This window comes from Mercenaria mercenaria, chromosome 3 (assembly GCF_021730395.1).
Source record: "Mercenaria mercenaria strain notata chromosome 3, MADL_Memer_1, whole genome shotgun sequence".
Lineage (NCBI taxonomy): Eukaryota > Metazoa > Mollusca > Bivalvia > Venerida > Veneridae > Mercenaria > Mercenaria mercenaria.
In genome coordinates, this window is record NC_069363.1 from 13382634 (window position 1) to 13402934 (window position 20301).

The 20301-nt window shown below is 35.4% G+C and overlaps 1 protein-coding gene across 1 annotated transcript in view; it reads left to right on the forward strand.

Annotated features, from left to right (window-relative positions):
• Positions 1 to 20301, forward strand: part of LOC123525401 (cAMP-specific 3',5'-cyclic phosphodiesterase 4C-like) — an 831602-nt gene that overhangs the window by 54466 nt on the left and 756835 nt on the right. The gene's annotated exons all lie outside the window — the stretch shown is intronic.

Sequence of the window (20301 nt, forward strand, 5' to 3'; positions counted from 1 at the left end):
TACTTCAGGTTAAGAATTAGTTATTTTTTCAGCTAACTTAAGATTGGTTTGTTTAGTTGCCAGGATTTATTGCTAATTTTCAACAATATTTCATATATTTATTGCACCTGGTTAACCAAACCAGTGTTTCTTGATTCTTTACCAGTACAGGTGTTCTCCATAAGTATTGAACAACTTACTTGCATGTATATTGCATGGCATAATGCAACATTTACTGTACCATTTTAGTTTCCAAAGTCTCTATATACAGTCATCAAATAGTACATACTACCAGGAAAATCATGTGCATTTATTTCACAGATAATCATGATTAGGGGGAAAAAGGATTATGGAAAATTGTGTTACTTTAATTAAGCTAAAATGTAATTAGTTGCTCCATTATTAATATCTTAATCTTGTTGAAATGATTGGTAACACTGATTTAGGCTGATTTATGGTAATGACACCCGAGTCCTAGTGTTAGGTGAAAGTTACATTAGCTAAAATAGCAGTTAAAAGTGACCAGTTTCTTTTTCATTTTTTGCAAAAAAGTTTGTAAAATCTTGTTCATGTGTCATTTTTTTTTTGTATTTTTTTATTTGAAATTAAATAATCATGAATTAAGTGCCAAAATGATGGGATTCTTCTTAAATTTTTTAAGTATTTAATATCATTATTATAACTATAATAATTATTATTTAGATTTGTTTTGGTAAAATGAAAGGTATAAAATAATAAAAGGTATCAATTCAGAAAGATCCCTTGATTTTGGGTCAGTTGTTCAAAGAGCAAGATCACAGGGACACTCTCAGATGCCCCAATTTTTCTTACTTTAATCTCATGTGCAAGTAGACAATATTTTGATGTACCAACATATATCATTCACTATTGTAATGTACAGTATTTAAGAATGTTATCTGTTATATTCTTTTGAACACCAACACTTTTACAGAATGCATTGATCTACATAGGGCATTGGCCTAGTCATCTGGGAAATATTCTGTTAATGGCAGCCTGAAATTGAGTTTATTATGAAAATTGGATTGAATCTCAGAGCTCTAAGTTTGTTATTATAACATCACATCCTAAAGCTATACAGAAAATCTTATAACAGTTCAGTTTGTCTTTGTTTTTTGTACTGGTTTCAATGTTTCTCTGTCAGGCCAACACAATTATAGGTCATATGGTGACTTTCCAGCTTTTGAACCTCAGTCTCTCAATGACTGAACTCCCAAAGTTGATATTGTCTTGATAATTAGATATTGGAACTAAAAATCAAACTTCAAGTAGGCATTAATTAATTTAGATATATGTGCACTTCAAACTGTATCAAAGTTCACAATCTGAAAAAATAAGTAAAGGATCATGTATGGATGCAAAAGAATCCAAATAAACACAATTTCTAGTACTGAATACTATCATTCTTGAAAACTTGTCTTCCATACATGAATTAACCTTTAACCTGCAGGGGGCAAGTGATTCTGCCTTTGCGACCAGTGCGGACCAAGATCAGCCTACATATTTATTTAATCTTTTGCCAAAACTTTTCGAGCAAGCTCTGCAAATCAGGTAATGGCCCTTGAATCAGTGCTAGCTCGGGTAGGGAGTGGGGAGGTGGAATTTTTCATTTGAGATGTAATGATCCGCCATTGATAAACTATTCTTGTTTGGTTCTTTGCTTACAAGGGTGCCATAACTGACAACACAAATATTAACATAAGGTTTCAAGTTTTATCTTAAGATGTATCAACCTTTATTATAGGCTCAAAAAAAGTGAAAACACAACATCCATTTTGTTGGCATAGTAGATGCATGAACTTTGTCGCATGCATATATGGAGCTTGATCTAACTAACACTGGAATCTCCAACACCACCACACTCCCCCAATGGCTCATATCCCTAAACCAAGGGAACATGAAAGTTTATTTAAAAGATAATATATAGTAGAACCATGTTTTAATGTATCGAGCCAATACAAAGAGGTTATACACCTGCATAATAAGTTCGGGAGGGCATAGCCTGAGTGAATTATACCCATGACTTATAACCAATTCGTATTGGCTTGAAATATTAAAACGTGTTTCTGCTGTATATTATTTCGATTCTAATATGTCTTTAATGTAAGCCATTAGATGAAATAAGGAAGCCTTCTTTATTGGGGGAGGGAGGGGGGCTTATATCCTTAGGACAGCCAGCACATATTTATGCAATCCTGCCAGATATATATATGTGTTTGACAACACATAAAATGACGTCACTAAATGACCATCAGCTATTTCAGGAAGTAAAGAAAATGAAATTAGAAATGCTAAACTTGAAAACGAAAGCCGTATTTTGATTTGTAGATAGTCAGGGATCATGCGCAGGGGTCACCCCGTCTAAATGTAGGCACGTGGACTTTTTTTTTTTTTTTGCTGTTGTGGAGTCAATTTTCAGCACTTTCTAATGAATTGAAATTACCTGGGCATTGGTACTGCATGTCAGCTTTTCATATACAAAAAGATATTTAAGCTCGGAATAAACACAAATCCCACAGGGGTTCTTAACGGACCAAGGGTACATTGATAATTTTGGTACTTCATCAAATAGCTCGAAAGGTCATTTTTGATGTTGTCTGAGAGTGTCAGTGTATGCCTCGAATGTACGATATAACCGTATTTGAGAGCTGCAGACCTAGACATTTCAGAAATATTTTTAAAATAAATTTCATGTAATAAATGTTGATTCTACGGAAGCGTGAAAGGGCCATCAGACGCTTATACGTTTTAATACGTTAAGGCTGCGGAAAGGATATACAGATTTTCTAAAATGCATTTTTATTATGCCATTTTTGTCTCAAAAGTCAGTTTTCGTACAAACATGTTAAAAAATGTCGAAAAAACACTCACTTTTAGATAAAAAATGATTTTCCTAATAACCTTAGGACGGCCAGCACATATTTATGCGATCCTGCCAGGCACATATATGTTTTTGACAACACATAAAATAACGTCACTTGACCTTCAGCTATTTCCGGAAGTAAAGAAAATAAAAGTAGAAATGCTAAACTTGAAAACGAAAGCCGTATTTTGATTCGTAGATAGTCAGGGGTCACGTGCAGGGGTCACCCCGTCTAAATGTATGCGCGTGGACTTCTTTTTTTTTTTTTTTTGGCTATTGTGGTGTCAATTTTCAGCTTTTTCTAACGAATTGAAATTACCTGGGCATCAATACTGCATGTCAGCTTTTCATCTACAAAAAAGATAAACACAAATCCCACAGGGGTTCGTAATGGATCAAAGGTACATTGATAATTTTGGAACTTCATCAGATAGCTTGAAAGGTCATTTTTAATGTTGTCTGAGAGTGTCAGTATATGCCTCGGATGTACGATGTAACCGTATTTGAGAGCTGCAGACCTAGACATTTCAGAAATATTTTCAAAATAAATTTCATGTAATAAATGTTGATTCTACGGAAGCGTGAAAGGACCATCAGGCGCTAATACGTTTTAATACGTTAAAGGTCCTATACTAAGGAAAGTGAACATTTTAATTTCTTTTAAAAAGCACAAAAACTATTTCATTTTATTGGAAAATGAAAGTTGGTATGTAGAAATTCGAAATAAATCGCAGTATGTGTACAATTATTTTTCTATGAAGTATGAAGAAAGTTAAAAAGACCTGGGGGGTCATTCTGTCGATTCATTGAAATTTCAACATAATACACATACATTTCTTTGAGTTCCAAAGACCTTCTGTAAATTTTGACCTGCCAATCTTCATTATTTAGTGTCTTGCAGAAGTCTATGCACTGGCTATGAAAAAAATTGCCAACTCACTTTCCCTTAGTAATGGACCTTTAAGGCTGCGGAAAGGATATACATACACAGCAGTCAGTTAACATATTGGTAAGCAGTGTTCCGATCTTGATCTAGAATGAACTTTTTTGCAAATTAGTGACAACTTCCTCACATTGAGGAGAAAAATAAATCACCACTTTAGTGAATCATGATGATAGTGGAGGATAACATTTTTCTGATCAAGTGATTTATGTCTTTCTGATGAGCCACAATTATCTTTAAAAGGAAATGTGCTAATGGAACAGTTCAAGGAAAAGATGAATGTTAAAGGTTCCTGCAGATTAATGTTCACCAAGAGATTGGAGTAGTATAAAATTACAAAATAGGGAAATTACACAGCTACTTGCTTGATTAAACCGGACATTGCACTGACTGGCTTCATTGATTTAAGTAAATTTCTATACCTTGTTTCAGGACTTGGCTAGAGTTTTTTTCATTTCATTGGTCTTGTCTGTGAACTTTGAAACTTTGTGAAAACATTTTTTGGGGGACCATCGCTAACTTTGGATCTCACTCAGTACAACCAGTTATGGTCCTTGATTTAGTTGAAAATGTTTGCATAAAGGACTTACAGTATTTTTCGGACAATAGGCCGCTGCACCGTATTGGCCACAGCCGTATATTTCAACTATTTCAGAAATAAAATTTAACGTATAGGCCGCTCCGGCATATTGGCCACGGCCTATACACCACAATGCAGCGAACATGACCATGTCGTATAAAGAAAGTCCTCGATAAATAGTCATTGAAATCGATTGTATTTACAGGTAATCACACTTGTTAATCCGTCAAATGCAGTGAACTGTTAAGTCCGAATGTTAGTTTTCGTAAGCTGTTTTCAAAGGTCCCTTCGGCAAAATTGTCCATTCTGTACTCAGATCTCGTATTATAAACAACAACTGTCCGCAAAGAAGCGGGCGGATTTAACAAAAGGATATTGATAATACAGTCAAACACTAGTAAGTTCAGGATTCAAGATTTTTATGAAATGTAGTTCTTTCTCTTCTATGAAACTGTCACTGTTTGTGTCTATTATATTTACAATTGGCTCACATATATATATATATATTTATATACATGTTGATCAGATTATACATATTTTACGTACTACTGGTAATCGTCTGTTTGTGTCTATTCATCTTTTGTCTACAGAACAATAGAGATGCGAAACAACTGAGCTAATTTCACAGTTTGTATTTTGTTATAAAATACACACCGAAATCGTGGAGATTTTACCAAGATGTTTATAACTTCCGAGATTTACAGACCGTTGATAAAAGCAAAAATCATTTTGAAAATAAATCTCAATTGACGAGCACTTTTAATTATTTCCTAGGTTGATGAGAAATGTGTTCGTCAGTGGAAACAAGAGAAAGACAAACTTGAGTGTCTCCCTAAATTCATAAGATGAATTTCAACAGCTTTCAAATTGCAAGTGAAAAATTAAAACTATTGTATAGGCCGCAGGAAAGGCCCATTTAAAAATAATAAAATTATGTATAGGCAGCTTCGACGCATAGGCCGCACCCCTGAAAATTTAACTTTTTATAACATTTAGGCCGTGGCCTATTGTCCGGAAAATACGGTAAAGAGATTTTGTTGCACGTATCTTGACATGTACTTGATTTAGGTCATGATTATTACTTGAAATTTTTCCATTGTTTGGGATTTCACTCAGCAAGACCAGAGTTTTGGCCCTTGACTTATTCAGACTTTAAACAAAAAGGGGCAAAAAAATTTGGTTGCATTATTTCAAAAAGTTTTGACCTAGGGTCCGGGAACCTTACGGGAATCTTTTGGAATTAAGTTGTAATTTGGGGTTTTTTTTGGGGACCAACCAAACCGTGGGTCCCCAGGGCTAAGGGGTTAAGGTCGTACTTTATTTTGCCCCTCACGATGTTGGTCCGGTCATACTTAGAGTAAAATTCGCGGGGGAGGGAAGCCATCCAGCTTGCTTACGGGAAAGGGGGTAGTTCTACCCAGGGGCCCGTCGAGTGAAATAATGCCCAGAGGGGCATCATGTCTTTTTTCCACCATGAAAATCTGGAAATTACCCCTATACTAAACGGTCGTGTGATGTTTAAACCCAACAAGAAAATCACTCACCCAGAGTTATGGTTTTTTCTTCAAAAAATATGCAAAAAACCTACTAAAAGTATTTTTGCAAACAATCTGAAAAACTGTTTGACCTAGAGTCATAAAGTCTTATAGGAATATTGTTCAACATATGAAGTTGTTCACTTGGGGAGGAAATATTTTGGATTTCATTCTGCAAGACCAGAGTTATGGCCCTTGACTTTAACAAATATGAATATAAAGGGTCTAAAGGTTTGTGTCATATGTTTCACAATTTGAAACATGACACTTTATGGGGATGTGAAATTGTGCACCAGACATTTTATTTTGGATTATCAGCACTCCCCCTTTTGTTTGAAGTATCCCCCCAAAGTAATATATAGAGGATATTTGTTCATGCAGTGTAAGGTTGAAATATATTACATGAGTGAACGCCAGATATAGTATTTTCACAAGTGACTATATGCCAGGAGTGAAAATGTGAGATATGATGTTCATGAGTGCAAGATATTTTGATCTTTTAAGTAAAACAAACAAATTGTCTTTTTGTACCCCCCCGACAACAAAGTTGTAAGGGGGGGTATACTGGTTTTTGGTTGTCTGTCTGTCCGTTGACAAAATCTTGTGCGCTCCATCTCTCCTCATCCCCTTGACAGAATTTAATGAAACTTCACACAAGTGATCAGTAACAACAGTAGTTGTGCATGGGGCATGTTAGGTTCTTTCAGAAAAAAAAATTGCAGAGTTATGGGACTTTTTTGTTTTTTGTTACTATACTATATACATAGACACAATCTTGTGCGCACCATATCTTCTTATCCCCTTGACACAATTTAATGAAACTTCACACAAGTGATCAGTAACAACAGTAGGTGTGCATGTTAGGTTCTTTCAACAACAAAAATTGCAGAGTTATTGGACTTCGTTTTTTCTAAACATACTGTGTACAAGCAGTCTGCATATGCAGTCTTGTGCGTGCCTAATCTTCAGAACCCTTGCACATAATTTCATGAAACTTCACACAAGTGATCAGTACCAACTTTAGTTGTGCATGGTGCATGCTACGTTCTTTTAGATATAATATTCTGCATAGTTATGGGACTTGTTTTTTGTTACTATACTGTATACATACGGTTTGTATACATACAGTCCACATAATTATGCAATCTTGTGTGTGTCAAATTGCAATGTACTGTGTCAGTGCATGAGGGGGGTACATTCATCACCTTTAGTGATAGCTCTAGTTATTTTATGTTTTGAGATATTTACCCATACTATAGTTTCTTACTAGTGAAAAATATATTGTATAATTTTCACTTTGAAAATACCAGATATTTATTCACTGAAAAACATATAATAAAAAAGTTTTCTTGGTCTTGCATTGTCAACATGTAACATACGACATTACAGTGAAAGTAAGTGGGGCCAGTGGTGTCCAATGGACACACACATCTAGTTTCGAGTTTCCTTAGTATGAAACCCAACAAACTGAAATGTAATTTTTAGTTGTTCTGTATTTTTAGCTCACCTGAGCCAAAGGCTCATGGTGAGCTTTTGTGACCGCTCAATGTCCGTCGTGCGGTGTGCATCGTCGTCGTCCGTCCTTCAACATTTCCTAAAAAAATCTTCTTAAAAACCACTGGGCAGAATTACACCAAACTTCACAGGAATGATCCTTGGGTGGCCCCCTTTCAAAATTGTTCAAAGAATTGAATTCCATGCAGAACTCTGGTTGCCATGGCAACCGAAAGGAAAAACTTTAAAAATCTTCTTGCCCAAAACCACAAGGCCTAGGGCTTTGATATTTGGTATGTAGCATCATCTAGTGGTCCTCTACCAAAACAATTCAAATTATCCCCCTAGGGTCAAATATGGCCCCGCCCTGGGGGTCACATGGTTTATATTAACTTATTTAGGGAAAACTTTGAAAATCTTCTTGTACAAAACCACATGGCCTAGGGCTTTGATATTTGGTAAGTAGCATCATCTAGTGGTCCTCTACCAAGATTGTTCAAATTATCCCCCTAGGGTCAAATATGGCCCTGCCCCGGGGGTCACATGGTTTATATTGACTTATATAGGGAAAACTTTGAAAATCTTCTTGTACAAAACCACATGGCCTAGGGCTTTGATATTTGGTATGTAGCATCAGCTAGTGGTCCTCTACCAAGATTGTTCAAATTATCCCCCTAGGGTCAAATATAGCCCTGCCCCGGGGTCACATGGTTTACATAGACTTACACACGGGAGGGGATCCAACATATGTATTCCCAAATGGGCACCGCTTAAATTCATATGTTGTGCTTCCGGTAGTACATATGTGGTAAAAATTTCGCAGAAAAACAGGTGAGGTTTCTATTTGTAATTGAATTTTCCGGAAATGACATTGTTTTGCCAAAAAATTGCGATGCAGTGCAGCCGAGTATACATTAACCAGCACATAAGTGCATGTACCTTACCTGTATTTGTAGAAATGACAGAGCAAAACTGATCCTCCGTGAAGTAGTATGACTGAAAATTAGCAACATTTTTATCAACAGATGGAAATATGTTGTAATTGCCCTGCACTTGCTTAAATTTTGCCCTCGAAACCTTCCATATGCAAAACCCCACCCAGAAAAAGAAAATTATGATGATCACTTTGCTAGAAAAATGTTTTTTGGTGGAAAACCGGATGGGACACATATGTTGTGCATGGGCTGCATAATTATGTGGTGCATTAGACTTTTTAAAACTCTACAGATCTTGAGCTTAAATGGTACCTGGATAAAGAAACGAACTGGAAATACGTGCCAAGAATATATCACATTATTCCAAAAATTATATACATGTATATTAAAGGGATAACATATTAGAAACGAGCACAGCTTTAATCTTACATGATTATGATGCTGTGAACATTTCCACTAAGGCATCTCTCCTAAATCCGAAGGGGTTTATGTTTTCTTATGTGTGTTGACCTATGAATGTCGGAAATATCATGTATAGTTTGGTGTATGACTGACCGTACCATTTAAGCTGCCGATACGTCTGCGTAATTATATTATTGAACCTAGTGTTCTTTTCGTGTTTTTTTTACTCGACATGTCGCCTCTATATATCTTCGGCGGTATTTTGCATCGTTAACTGTGGAAAATTGTGTGCTTTAAATCATGTACGTGAACTGAGTTATAGAGCCAAATATCTGTGTCTCGGGCAACGACTCGAAAATAAATTTTATAAGAACTTTTGGGCCCGACCGCTCCAGTACATAAAATTGTGGACCTAGCACTTACTTGTGTTGAATTATGCAGTAACTTCGCAACTAGACCTATATAGTTTGGGATGATATATTGCAAGGCATGTGTGATTAAAAACTGACATGGTCTTTAAATTATGAAATATGTCCTGGGCCCTTAATTTGATTAAGTTTCCTACCAGACGCAGCATGTTCTGATTATATGACCGAGTACCTTGCAGTATATCCCCCCTCCTATATTCCACAAACATAATAGGCCTAGAATGTGGAGTTGCGGTATACATGTAACAACGTAGTTTTACACAAATACGTTAAGTGCCAGGTCCACAATATCATATGTACATGTAGTGGAGAGGCTGGGCCAGTAGTTCTGTATCGGGCAAACCAAAATACCTCCTGAAACACCCTGACCGTAAAGTATTTATTACAGTTTACGGACAGACAATATCCACAGTATGGTAAGATAGAGGTGCACATGAACGGGTCAAGCAAACATGAAAAGAACACTAGGTTCAAGAACATATAATTACGCAGTCCGTTTTCGGCAACTAATATACTACACACCAAACTAAACATGCATATTTCCGACATTCACGGGTCAACACACATAAGCAACACATTAATGCTTCGGATTTGGGAGAGATCCCGTTGACTTCTAAGTGTAAATGGTCTACAACATCTAATATAAGCTAAAGCTGTGCTCGTTTATATAAGTTATCCCTTTCATACAAATGTATAAATTTATTGGGACTGATGTGACATATACTTGGCACATATTTCCGTTCGTTTCTTTATCCAGGTACCATTTAAGCTCAAGAATCTGTGGAGTTCTAAAAGACTAACACATAATGTAGCCCATGAACAACATATGTATCCCCATTCGTTTTTTCGCCAAAAATTTTTTTTTCTAGCAAAGTGATCGCCAAATATTTTTTCTTCTGGATGGGGTTTTTGCATACGGAAGGGTTTCGAGGGCAAAATTAAGCAGGCACAGAGCAAATAAACAACATATTTTCCACCTGTTGATAAAAAATGTTGCTATTTTTCAGTTATACTGCTTCACAGAGGATACGTTTTTCTCTGTCATTTCCCACAAATACAGGTAAGGTAAATGCACTTACATGCTAGGTAATGTATACTTGGCTGCACTGCATCGTGATTTTTTGGACAAACAATGTCATATTCACAATATTCAATCACAAATAAAAATCTCACTTATTTTTCTGTGAAATTTTTACCACATATGTACTACTGGAAGCACAACATATGATTTTAAGCGGTGCCCATTTGGGAATACATATGTTGGATCCCCTCCCGTGTTACATAGGAAAAAAAGTTTAAAAATCTTCTTGTCTGAAACCAAAACACTTAGACCATTGATACTTAGTTTGTAGCATTGTCTTATGGTCCTCTACCAAAATTGTTCAAATTGTACCCCTTAGGTGAAAAGAGGCCCTGCCTTGGGGGTCCCAAGTTTTATATAGACTTATATAGGAAAAACTTTGAAAATCTTCTTGTACAAAACCACATGGTCTAGAGCTTTGATATTTGGTACGTAGCATCATCTAGTGGTCCTCTACCAAGATTGTTCAAATTATCCCCTTAAGGTCAAATATGGCTCCACCCCGGGGGTCACAAGTTTTACATAGACTTATATAGGAAAAAAAGTTTAAAAATCTTCTTGTCTGAAACCACAAAACTTAGACCTTTGATATTTGGTTTGTAGCATTGTCTTATGGTCCTCAACCAAAATTGTTCAAATTGTACCCCTTAGGTGAAAAGAGGCCCTGCCTTGGGGGTCCCAAGTTTTATATAGACTTTTATAGGAAAAAGCTTTAAAAATCTTCTTGTCAGAAACCATACGACCTAGGCTTTTGATATTTGGTATGATGCATTGTCTAGTAGTCCTCTAAATAGTTGTTCAAATTATGCCCTTGTGTTTAAAAGAGGCCCCACCCTGGGGTCACTTAGTTATTATGTGAGTTATATGGGAAAAATACTTAAAAAATTTCCAAGACTATTTAATTATAATTAACTGATGACCCCAAGTAATATGATGTCACTTGACTGTGACCTTGACCTACTGACCTGCTTTCTTGTTTTTAGCTCACCTGTCACATAGTGACAAGGTGAGCTTTTGTGATCGAGCAGCAACCGTCGTCCGTGCATGCGTGCGTCGTAAACTTTTGCTTGTGACCACTCTAGAGGTCACATTTTTCATGGGATCTTTATGAAAGTTGGTCGGAATGTTCACCTTGATGATATCTAGGTCAAGTTCGAAACTGGGTCAGATGCAGTCCCAAAAAATAGGGCAATAGGTCTAAAAATAGAAAAACCTTGTGACCTCTCTAGAGGGCCCTATTTTCAATGGTCTTCATGAAAATTGGTGAGAATGTTCACCTTGATGATATTTTAGGTCAGTTTGAAACTGGTCAACTTCGGTCAAAAAATAGGTCCGTAGGTCCCAAATAATAAAAAATCCTTGTGACCCCTCTAGAGGTCATATTTTTAATGGATCTGCATGAGAATTGGTCAGAATGTTCATCTTGATGATATCTAGGTCAAGTTCGAAACTGGGTCATGTCCGGTCCAAAACTAGGTCAGTAGGTCAAATAATAGAAAAACCTTGTTTACCCCCTCTAGAGGCATTTTTTTTATGGATCGTATGAAAGTTGGTCTGAATGTTCATCTTGATGATATCTAGGTCAAGTTTGAAACCGGGGCAACTGCGGTCAAAAACTAGGTCACTAGGTCTAAACAGAAAAACCTTTTGACCTCTCTAGAGACCATATTTTTCAATGGATCTTCATGAAAATTGGTGAGAATGTTCACCTTGATGATATCTAGGTCAAGTTCGAAACTGGGTCACGTGTGGTCAAAAACTAGGTCAGTAGGTCTTAAAAAAAGAAAAACCTTTTGACCTCTCTGGAGGGCCCTATTTTTCATGAGGTCTTCATGAAAATCGGTGAGAATGTCACCTTGATGATATCTAGGTCAATTCAAAGTGGGTCACGTGCCTTCAAAAACTAGGTCATTAAAGTAAAATAATACAAAACCTTGTGACCTTTCTAGAGGAGGCCATATTTTTCATGGGATCTTCATAAAAATTGGTCAGAATTTTTATCTTGATGATATCAAGGTCAAGTTCTGAACTAGGTCACCAGACTCAAAACTAGGCCACTATGTCAAATAATGAAAAAACGACGTCATACCAGTCATGTGGGGACAGGGGAGCGATTCAGGACCATCATGGTCCTCTTGTTAAGATGCAGCCGTGAAATTTTGATGCAACACAGTTTTGCACACAAATGGTAAAAATGAATTTCTTTGACCATGAATGTGACCTACTGACTTTCTTAATATTTTATCATCAGTTTGACAGAAACAGGTGAGCGATCCAGGGTCATCATGATCCTCTTGTTTATAATTGCTGTTGTTTCATGGTATTGATTTTCTATGTGCATTTGCATGTCATATCCTCATGAATATAATTGCTGCACATCCATGTAACTGAAACTGAAAACTCATTTTAATTTCCGAACAAATGCCTTTACAATTATAAAACAACACATTATTCAGTAAAATTCTTGTCTGTCAGGAAAACTACCAGAGAAATCATGTGAATTCACTTCACAGGTAATTAATTTTAATCATGATCAGGAAAAAATGGTTTACTTTAATTAGGCTAAAATGTAGTTTTGTTGCTCCAGTTCTAACTAATTCACAGGGTTTTAATTAATCAGTGTTTGTACCTGGCAAGATATATTGGGCTACAGTCAAATTATCACATATCAGGATTCATTGATTTTACTTCAGGTGAATGGTCCACAGATAAAAAGAGTTTTTTTGAATGTGAAAATTTGATGTAATTGATCGTTTTATTCAAATAACAAGAACATAAATTATCCAGACAACATTGTATCAGTAAATAGAAACTAAGATACAATATCAGTCACTGGTAACTAAGCAACACTGTATCAGTAAATAGTAACTAAGCAACACTGTATCAGTAAATGGTAACTAAGCAACACTGTATCAGTAAATGGTAACTAAGCAACACTGTAACAGTAAATGGTAACTAAGCAACACTGTATCAGTAAATGGTAACAAAGCAACACTGTATCAGTAAATGGGAACTAAGCAACACTGTATCAGTAAATGGTAACTAAGCAACACTGTATCAGTAAATGGTAACTAAGCAACACTGTATCAGTAAATGGGAACTAAGCAACACTGTATCAGTAAGTAGTAACTAAGCAACACTGTATCAGTAAATGGGAACTAAGCAACACTGTATCAGTAAATAGTAACTAAGCAACACTGTATCAGTAAATGGGAACTAAGCAACACTGTATCAGTAAATAGTAACTAAGCATTACTATATCAGTAAATGGTAATTAAGATACACTATCAGTAAATGGTAACAAAGCAACACTGTGTCAGTAAATGGTAACTAAGCAACACTGTATCAATAAATTGTAACTAAGCAACACTGTATCAGTAAATGGTAACTAAGCAACACTTTATCAGTATATGGTAATAGTCAGCACTGTATCAGTAAATGGTTACTAAGATACACTATCAGTAAATGGTAACAAAGCAACACTGTATCAGTAAATGGTAACTAAGCAACACTGTATCAATAAATAGTAGCTAAGCAACACTGTATCAGTAAATGGTAACTAAGCAACACTGTATCAGTAAATGGTAACTAAGCAACATTGTATCAGTAAATGGTAACTAAGCAACACTGTATCAGTAAATGGTAACAAAGCAACACTGTATCAGTAAATGGGAACAAAGATACACTATCAGTAAATGGTAACAAAGCAACACTGTATCAGTAAATGGTAACTAAGCAACACTGTATCAATAAATGGTAACTAAGCAACACTGTATCAGTAAATGGTAACTAAGCAACACTTTATCAGTAAATGGTAATAGTCAGCGCTGTATCAGTAAATTGTAACTAAGATACACACTGTAACTAAGATATACTATCAGTAAATGGTAACCAAGCAACACTGTATCAGTAAATGGTAACTAAGCAACACTGTATCAGTAAATGGTAACTAAGATACACACTATCAGTAAATGGTAACTAAGTAACACTGTATCAGTAAACAATAACTAAGATAAGCTGTACCAGTGAATGGTAACTAATCAACACTGTATCAGTAAATGGTAACTAAGATACACTATCAGTAAATGGTAACTAAGCAACACTGTATCAGTAAATGGTAACTAAGCAACACTGTATCACTAAACAATAACTAAGATAATTTGTACCAGTGAATGGTAACTAAGATACACTGAACAAGTAAACGGTAACTAAGATACCCTGTACTTAACGGTAATTAAGATGCACTTTATGAGTAAATAGTAACTGAGATACCCTGTACCAGTAAATGGTAACTAAGATATTGGTGACTGAGATAAGTCAGCTTTAACATTATACACTTCTCTTGAATGTCTTGTCAATAAATAGTCAAAACTATTGCCCATGGATGAATGGTATATAGTTGCAACTATTAACTGGCAAGCCATAAGTATTTTATTACATGAGAACAGAAATTAATTTTTACAGTTATTTTCAGATGTTTTTGCTTATTAGCCAAGCAAGTAAAGGTGTTGAATATAAACCAGTCAATTTTGTGTTGTTATGTATTACCTATCACACACTTTATAACAACATAGGATATGATGTTTCCAGTTCTGAAACAACACTATAACATAATTATTGTTGTTCTAGATAACCAGTCAGCATCTTTCCTGAAAGGAAGACTTTCCCATGTGATTTGCAGTAGACAATTTTCGTCTACCAACATCTATCATTCTTTATAATAATGTACAGTATTCAAGAAGAAAATGTCACAAAAAGAGATCTTTTACCCTTCTCTGATAATACTGTTTGGGATAGTAATGTATCACCATGGACAGTTTCACAGAATGCATGGATGCTTCTACTCATGGCATTAGTTCTGAAATATTTCCTGAGGCCATCAGGGAAATATGTTGTTAATGGCAGCTAGAAATTAGTTGATGATGAAAATTGGGTTGAATCTCAGGAGTTCTAAGTTTGTTATTATATCTGATTAGCATGACAGCACATCCAAAATTGTACAGAAACAAATCATCTTACAATTCAAGTGTTTATTTACAAACAATTGTTAGGACTTAACTTCTTTTCTTTTGCAGTAAAAACTTGGAACATCAGGCCTTTTAACAAACAGAATGCTCTGAAAATTCAAGGATTTTCAAAGTCCTGTTTTGCTGTCTTATAAATTCAGTTAACAAGAGCTGTCTGTAAGACAGCGCGCTCCACTGTTCAGGGATTTGATAGTAAAATGAATATATGTCTGAATGAGAGACATCTGCTATAAAAGGAAGATACACCAAGTGGCATAATTCCATCAAATACACAAATTAGAGTTATTAGGATTGTTACAACAAATGCAGATGATGATGGTAAAGATATATTTTGAGTTTCAAGTCATTATCTTATATAGTACCAAAGTTATGTCCAGAAAATGAAGTTTGTTAAAAAAATTTAAGTGTAAAAGGGGCATAATTTGGTCAAATATACAAATCAGAGTTATGGGGATTGTTACCACACATGCAGATGATGGAGATAAAGATACATTTTAAGTTTCAAGTCGTTATCTTATATTGCATTAAAGTAATATCCAGAAAGCAAAGATTGCAAAAAAAAAATGTACAAAAGGGGCATAATTCTGTCAAAAATGAAATTAGAGTTATGCGGTATGTAACCACACATGCAGATGATGATTATAACAAATATTTTTAATTTCAAGTCATTATCTTTTAAAGTACCAGAGATATGGCTGTTAATAAAGCTTTCGAAAACAATTTAACATGAAAATAATTCCAAGTATAACTCTTTGGTGACCTTGACCTTGGGTATAATGGGCCCAGCCCTTGCATATACTATGTTTGTATGCTGGACAATGTTTATGAGAACTTACAGTAAGGTATAAGCAAAAGTAACAAAGTTATGACAGAAAAACAAAGGTTGCCGAAAAACTTTAACCTCAAAAATAACCTAAGTATAAGACTTTGGTGACCTTGACCTTGGATAAAATGGGCCCAGTCCCTGTACATATTTTGTTCGCATACTGGACAATGTTTATGTGAAGTTACAGTAAGATATAAGCAATAGTAACAAATTAAGATATGACAGAAAAACAAAGGTTGCCGAAAAACTTTAACCTCAAAATAACCTAAGTATAAGACTTTGGTGACCTTGACCTTGGATAAAATGGGCCCAGTCCCTGTACATATTTTGTTCGCATACTGGACAATGTTTATGTGAAGTTACAGTAAGATATAAGCAATAGTAACAAATTAAGATACGACAGAAAAACAAAGGTTGCCGAAAAACTTTAACCTTAAAAATAACCTAAGTACAACACCTTGGTGACCTTGACCTTGGGTGTAATGGGCTCAACCCCTACATATACTTTGTTTGCATACTAGACAATGTTTATGTGAAGTTACAGTAAGATATAAGCAATATTAACAAAGATATGACAGAAAACCTTTTGTTTGCATACTAGACAATGTTTATGTGAAGTTACAGTAAGATATAAGCAATATTAACAAAGATATGACAGAAAAACAAAGGTTGCCTAAAAACTTTAACCTTAAAAATAACCTAAGTATAACAGCTTGTTGACCTTGACTTTGGGTATAATGGGCTCAACCCCTACACATACATTGTTTGTATACTGGACAATGTTTATGTGAAGTTACAGTAAGATATAAGCAAAAGTAACAAAGATATGACAGAAAAACAAAAGTTGCCGAAAAAACTTTAACCAAGAAGGGTCATGCTGACACCGACGCCGGGGCGAGTAGTATAGCCTCCCTATTCTCCGAATAGTGGAGCTAAAAATGCTCTCTGGGTACTGTAAACTCTGAATTCTGAAAACGAGACAATTTTTCATGGCCCAAAAGGAATATCAGACATAAAATATCCTCTGAATAATGGACAGTATTAGGTGTGTTTTGTGTTTGTTTGTAAGCCTATTTATAGTCTCTACCAGTTACCACATGGGCGATTTCTCCAGGACTATTAGCAGTTTTAGTTGGCAGATAGTGCAACAGAAGATGCTGCAACTCCAGAAGCTTCCCTGGTTCTTAAGCATGCCAGGGGTTAGCACTCATAAGTAGAACTCTTATCCCAATTTTAGTAATATTTAGTTAGAGGAGTGGGGGTCAAACTTGTGACCCCTGGTTACATAGTCAGTGTTACCATCTGACCACTATGTCCTCTCAAATATTTGCGAAATATCACTTTTAATATGATCTCAACATGCATTTAAACTTACCATGCTTGTTAACTGTGATGATACAACATTCAGTGCATAAGTCTCACAACTTTGTTTTGCTTTTTCGCAAGGTTATGCCCCTTTTTAGCTCACCTGTCACATAGTGCCAAGGTGAGCTTTTGTGATCACGCAGCGTCCGTCGTCCATGCGTCCGTAAACTTTTGCTTGTGACCACTCTAGAGGTCACATTTTTTGTGGGATCTTTATGAAAGTTGGTCAGAATGTTCATCTTGATGATATCTAGGTCAGGTTCGAAACTGGGTCACGTACCTTCAAAAACTAGGTCAGTAGGTCTAAAAATAGAAAAACCTTGTGGCCTCTCTAGAGGCCATATATTTCATGAGATCTTCATGAAAATTGGTCAGAATGTTCACCTTGATGATATCTAGGTCAAGTTCTAAAGTCATGAAAATTGGTGAGAATGTTCACCTTGATGATATCTAGGTCAAGTTCGAAACTGGGTCACGTGCCATCAAAAACTAGGTCAGTAGGTCAAATAATAGAAAAACCTTTTGACCTCTCTAGAGGCCATATTTTTCATGGGATCTGTATGAAAGTTGGTCTGAATGTTCATCTTGATGATATAACGGTCAAGTTTGAAACTGGGTCAACTGCGATCAAAAACTAGGTCAGTAGGTCTTGAAATAGAAAAACCTTGTGACCTCTCTAGAGGCCATACCCTTGAATGGATCTTCATGAAAATTGGTCAGAATGTTCACCTTGATGATATCTAGGTCAACTTTGAAACTAGGTCATGTGCCTTAAAAAACTAGGTCAGTAGGTCAGATAAAAAAAAAAACATTGTGACCTCTCTAGAGGCCATTCTTTTCATGGGATCTGTATGAAAATTGGTCTGAATGTTCATCTTGATGATATCTAGGTCAAGTTTGAAACTGGGTCAACTGTGGTCAAAAACTAGGTCAGTAGGTCTAAAATTATTAAAATCTTTTGACCTCTCTAGAGGCCATATTTTTCAATTGATCTTCATGAAAATTGATCTGAATGTTCACCTTGATGATATCTAGGTCAGTTTCGAAACTGGGTCATGTGCGGTCAAAAACTAGGCCAGTAGGTATAAAAATAGAAAAACCGTGTGACCTCTCTAGAGGCCATATTTTTCATGAGATCTTCATGAAAATTAGTGATAATGTTCACCTTGATGATATCTAGATAAAGTTTAAAACAGGGTCACATACCTTCGAAAACTAGGTCAATAGGTCAAATAATAGAAAAACCTTGTGACCTCTCTAGAGACCATATTTTTCAATGGATCTTCATGAAAATTGGTCAGAATTTTTATCTTGATAATATTTAGGTCAGGTTCAAAACTGGGTCACATGAGCTCAAAAACTAGGTCACTATATCAAATAATAGAAAAAACGACGTCATACTCAAAACTGGGTCATGTGGGAAGAGGTGAGCTATTCAGGACCATCATGGTCCTCTTGTTTGGTTAAGCAATTTTCTAAGTGTAATTTGTTTTCTCATCAGGCATCTTAAACAGGGAAAATGTAATGGTCCTCGGACAACTCTTGTGTTAAAGTTGTTTAGAAAACAGTAAAAAAATACTGTGTTAAATGATTTATTTATTTATTTCAACGTTAAGCTTTGTAAATGCCATTGAAAACTGAAAATCTTTTGGTTCAAATAGCTTCCAGTATATATTACAGGCTGTGTGTGTAGCCATGTTGCCTGTGGTATCATCTTTGGGCTTTGACTTCAAATTGTTATTATCAATGTCTTAGGCTTACCAAATCTTTACAGTTTATTAATACAGCAAGGTTTTTCTACAATTAATCATACTTGCTGCTGCTTAACTTAGGGATTATTTTCATTACCAAGTGGGGTTGGCTAGCCATAAAGAGGACTGACCTCTCAAAGGTCATGCATTTATATTCATTTTTTTATAAAATAAAATATGGAAAAATTGGGTAAAAAAACTCGGAAGTTTATGTTATTTTATTACATTTCATGAACCCAGGATTGTGATCAGGGCCAGTTCCAAGTACAGATAACTCTTAATATTTATACAGAGCATTCAACATCTTTAAAAAGGGTAAATCTACAATATTGACTTTTTGGCAAAAATTCTTTTCTTAATGCAAACACAGGATGCCATTGACATTGGTTGTAGTTTTAATTACCCACATTGTAGTTCTGTCTGATTGGCAAGTGATATTTTTGTCAGTCAGTAAACAGAAATAGAAAATTCACAAGACTTTGATAATCCGGCTGTAGACATGATTTACATTTTGCTACTAATGATTCTGAAAAGTACAGTGGTTTCTGTGTTAATATATGTTGTAACAGTAATTATACTGACATGCTTTATTTACACCTGTTACATCTGAAGTTCAGATAGGTATTAGGCGTAAAATAAAATTGTTTGTTTCTGGTATCCCGACCTACCCTAAATTTTTGGCCCGACCCTAAATGTTTTTATGGCCTTGGAGAATATTTTTTTCAACTTTTTAACAAAAAGATGCAAAACTGCACTTTTTATGCTTTAAACATAGCCAGTGGTGATAGAAATCAACTTACTGATGCTCTAAAGGCATAACCTCTTATTTGTAATCATTTTTTGACAAAAAATAATTTCCGAAAAGTCCCCCTTAATAAAAAAAATTTCCAAAAAAAAAAAAAAATTCCGACCTACCTACCCTAATTTTTTTCAGCATGTTAACGGAAACAAAGAATTTTATTTTTTAGGCCGTAGAGAATTTTAAACATTTTTTTCCCTCCAAAAAACCTGTTATCATACAGTTTTACAAATATCATATAAATATATTTTTGACTAGGAATGGCAACGAATAGC